Source organism: Eumetopias jubatus, unplaced genomic scaffold (assembly GCF_037043125.1).
Source record: "Eumetopias jubatus isolate StellerSeaLion01/CBP00866 unplaced genomic scaffold, mEumJub1_p1.0 scaffold_10, whole genome shotgun sequence".
In the NCBI taxonomy this organism is placed as follows: domain Eukaryota; kingdom Metazoa; phylum Chordata; class Mammalia; order Carnivora; family Otariidae; genus Eumetopias; species Eumetopias jubatus.
Genome location: NW_028274816.1, coordinates 73975134 through 73979988, shown reverse-complemented (window position 1 = coordinate 73979988; position 4855 = coordinate 73975134). Strand labels below are relative to the sequence as shown.

At 37.5% G+C, this 4855-nt stretch overlaps 1 pseudogene; it reads left to right on the top strand.

The window, feature by feature from the left end:
• The first annotated feature begins 261 nt into the window (after window positions 1-261).
• On the top strand, window positions 262-362 carry LOC114197880 (U6 spliceosomal RNA; annotated as a pseudogene).
• The last annotated feature ends 4493 nt before the right edge of the window (window positions 363-4855 follow it).

Sequence of the window (4855 nt, the reverse complement as noted above, 5' to 3'; positions counted from 1 at the left end):
CAGGCAGAGGTCAAGACTGGTGCAAAAGGCAACAACTTATTTGAAACTAGAGTCTCTTGGAATTCAGAGGTCCAGCAGTAGAGGGAAGTAGAGTCAGGTGTGCTTGGGTGAAGTGTTTCAGCAATAACCCCAGCAGTCGGCCTTTCTCCATCTGTTGACTCTGCTTTCCCCACCCAACCTCATTGGCTTCGTTTTTAATCATTTCCTCCCCAAAGGACCAAACTGTTTTCCTGACTTCTGCTACCATTGATTGGTTTTGCCTACTTTTGAAGTTTTATACTAAATTTGGGATGACACAGAGAAGATTAGCTTGGCCCCTGCACAAGGATGACACGCAAATTCGTCAAGTTTAAATAAATGAAATCATGCCGTATATATTTAACATTTAATTCCTTTGCCTACGTTATGTTGGTAGGAACCATCCATTTTGTTACACGTGGTTGCAGTTCATTCGTTTTCAATGCTATTTGTCTGTGGTATGAATATATCACAACTCACGGTGCATCTGTCTCTTTTGCGATAGATGAACATTTTCAGTTTTTAACTATGACTGCCAGAGACTTCTGTATATTTTTTTTTTGAGCGGGCACGTAAACACATGTATCCTAGGAGGAGAATTGCTAGGCAAGAGGATTTGCATGTTCTCAGTGTTAGGAGATAATGCAAAAACGGTGTTCCTACGTGATTGCGTGAATTTATGCTCACCCCAGTGGTAGACGAGACTTCTTTTGTCCCAGTGTCAGTCTTAAATATCACTGCTCTGGTGGTGTGTTGTGATTCCTTACCATGATGTAATTTGATTTTTCCTGAAGATGAGTGAACGGCCTTTTTATATATTTATTGGCCATCTAAATACCCTACTTTGTAAAGAAACTGTTTAAATCTTATTTGTTCATTTATTTGTTTGTTTGGGGGCGGGGAACACAGGGAGAGGGAGAGGCAGAGAATCCCAAGGAGACTCCATGCGGAGCGCATGGACTCTCAGGACCCATGAGGTCACGACCTGAGCTAAGACCAAGAGTCAGACACTTAACTGACTGAGCCTCCAAGGTGCCCCACCTGTTTAAATCTTTTGGCTGTTTTTGTAGGTCATTTATGTTTTTCTTATTGATTTGAAGGTTTTTAAAAAAATATGTGTTCTGGACAAATCTTTTGTGGGAAATATGCATACAGATATTTTCTCCTACTCTCCACATGCCTTTTTACTCTCTTACAGTATTTAACAATGAACAGAAATTCTTAATTTTAATGTAACTCAATTTATCATTGTTTTCTTTTGGAATTAGTGTTTTTGCATCTGGTTTAAGTAATCTAAAGCACTCTCACTGTTCATATTTAGGCTTATGATCCATCTCGAATATATTTTTATGCTTGGTATGAGATAGAGGTTAACGATGCATTTTTTCATATTGATATCCTGTTAACTCAGCACCTGTTTAGTGAGATCAGCCTTTCTCTGCTGCTATGAAGTGATACTTTTGTCATAAATCAAGTTTCTCTTTCTTTTTCTGTGTGTGTGTGTGATGTATATGTCTGTGTTTCTTTCATTCCATTGTATCGTCTATCTTTGTGCCAGTACCATACTGTTTTACTTATTGCAGCTTTATAGCACACATTGATATCTGGTGTTGAAAATCCTCCAACCCTGTTCTTTTTCCTCAAGACTGTTTTGGCCTTTAACATTAGAATCACCTTGTTCATTACACACACACACACACACACACACACACACACCTACCTGCTGGTATATTGAATATGGAATCTTTAGCTCAGTCTGGAGAAAATATACATATTCAGTATATAATATTAAATACTTAAATCTGTGCATATAGTATATCTGTCTGTTTTACTACTTAGATTGTCTTGAATTTCTCAGTGATATTTTGTAATATTCTGAGTAGCTTTTTACATTTTCTATTTGGGTTATTTTCAGGTGTTGATATTTTTTTGGTGCTGTTATGTTACCATACCATTTAATTTTCTCATTTTCATTGCTAATGAATAGAAATACGATGTGCTTTTGTATATTGAATTTGTATCTAGTGACCTTGCTGATCTAAGTAATCTAAGTTTGTTTACTGGTTCTTTTGGATCTGTTATGCACACAGTCCTGTCTATGAATAATATTTCTTTTGTTTTCTTGTGCTGGCTAGGATCTTTAGTACATTGTTCATTAGAAATGGTGAGGGGAACATCATTGTTTTGTTCCTAATATGAAGAGAAAACCTTTAAGTATTTTGTCATTAAGTATTATGTTTGATGTAGATTTTCTTGTGGACACCTTTTGCAGACTAAGAAAATTATGTTCCATTTTCAGTTTACTGCATTTTATTATGCTTGGATATTGAGACTTACCACATGGTTTTTCTGTATCTTTTTAGTTGATCAAATGATTTTTGAAAATTCCATTGATTGACTTTGAAATGTTAAACTGACTCATTTAAGAGTCAGAATATGACCAATTTTGCTGCGGTGTACTCTTTTTATATTGCTGAATTTGACTTGCTACCCTTTTGTTTAGAACTTTTGCAACTTTGCTCATGAGAGAGCTTGGCCTATGATTTCTTTACTTGTAGTTTCCTTGCCAGGTCTTTTTAGTAATAAGATTATACTGTCTTCATAAAATCAGTTGGGAAGTGTTCCCTTTTTTGTTCTAGTCCCTAGAAGTTTTGTTTAAAATAGTTAATTTCTTCCTTAAACGTTCAGTGCATCTTGACAATGAACATCTCAGAGACTAGAGTTTTCTTTGTGGAGAGGTTTTAAATTATGGATTCAATTTCTTTAATAAATATAGGATTATTTAGATTTTCTGTTTCTTTTTATGCCAGTTTGTAAATTGTATTTTTCTGGGAATGTGCCTTGGCTGAAATTTCAAATGTGTTTGCACAAAATTGTTCAAAAATATTCTCTTCCTGTTTCTTGATTATTTGTAGGATCTGTAGTGATACACCCCTTTTGAGGTCCAGTATTAGAAATGCGTACCTTCTCTACTCTTGATCAGTGGTATTTGCTATATTGCTTCTTTGTCAGTTGTTTTTGTCTTTTCAAAGGAACAGCTTTTGGCTTTCTTGATTTTATTACATTTTTCTATTTCATCAGTTTTTCTGTCCTAGACGTATTTTTTCTACCTTTCTTGAATTTACTACGCTTTTTATCCCTATGTCCTTTTTCAAAAATTTCTTTTTATTTTTTAGTAGGCTCCATGCCCAACATGCAGCTCAAACTCATGACCTCAGAATAAGAGTTGTGTGCTCTACCGACTGAGCCAACCAGGCACCCCTACCTCTATCCCTATGTCCTTGAGATGGTTACATAAGTCACTGGTTTTCAGCCCTTTTCTCTTCTGATCTATGTCTTCAAAGCTCTGATTCCCAGCAAGGACTATTCTAGCAGCAGCCTATTGCTGACATTCTGTATCCTCACAATCTCCTACTACACGTATTTCCTCATTTCCGCTCCAATTTCTTCTTGATCCCTTAGTTATTTATAAGAGTATTGCTTAATTTCCAAGCATTTGAGGTATTAATCTGTATCTTGTATATTGATTTTTCATGTGATTCCACTGAAGTCAGAGGACATATTCTGCATGGCTTCAGATTTTTGGAATTCATTGGAACTTCCTTTATGGGCCGGCAGATAGCATACAGGTTAACTTTACAATGCTCTGTGAGAACTTGGAAAAATATGCATTCTGCAGTTGTTGAACTCAGTGTTTTATACATGCCAGTCAGTCAAGTTTGTTTAAATTTCCTGTATTTTCACTTTTTAAATCTGTTTTATCAGTTACTGAAAGAAGTGTATTTAAATCTCCCATTTTGATGGTGGATTTGTTATTTTTCCTTTGTTTTCTTTCTGTGGTCATATCAGCATTCTTTATTCCATTTTTTTCTCTTTTATCAGTTGTTAAATACACACATGTATATTTTACTCTTCCTTTTGCTTACTCTACGTGACAAAAGCATACTTCCTTGATTTATAAGTGTGTGAAGGAATTGGTTCTTTCACTGTTTTCTTCACAAGGTTCCTTCCCTCTTTTACGTTATTTTCATGTATTCAAACTTACATTTAAAATTCCACAAGGCGTTGTTATTGTTGTATAGCAAATATTCATTTAAATTTGCCCACATACATACTCTTTCTGTGGGTCTTCATTCCCTCCTGCATTCTGGGCTTTCCTCTGAGATTAGTTCCCTTTTGTCCTGTCCTGAAGAACTTCTTTCAGTATTCCTTTTAAAACAGTCCCGTTGATGACAGGTTATTTTAATATTCTTTGTCTCATTTGGTTTTTGGGGGAAGAATATTTTCACAGGGTGGCCAGTTGGGGTGACAGTTATTTTCTTTCAGCATTTAAAGGGTGATATTTGTTGGGAAAGGCAGTCTTGTGCATGCACGTTTCAGCCCCCACTCAGCTGCGTCAGAGTAGGCCTGCAGCTTGGAATACTTCCCTACCAAGAGATAAAGAGCCCACACAGCCTGTGCTGGGCTTGTTGCCTTGTGTGAGGCTATTTTCCCCTGTTTTCTGCTCATAGGCTTCTCTTTTACTCTGCGTAAGGCACATGTATCATATGGCACCTCGCCAACCCCAGTGTACCTCTCTCCTCCTCAGGGAGGGGACAGAGCTCCATCCACTGTGGCATGAGAGGGGTGTGTGTAGGCAAAGTGCCCTGTGTCACCTGCTGGGAGAGACCTCCTGGCCATGGGGCACTGATGCCTACTCTTGAAGCTGATCTTACTGTCTCTACTCTACGTAAGCAAAGTGCTGTTCCATCCAGGGCCTGGCAGTGTTGTGCTCCTTGGAGACTCTGGTACCAGGATGCAGTGGGCAGAAGTGTTGGGAGGCTTCCCTGGGATTGGT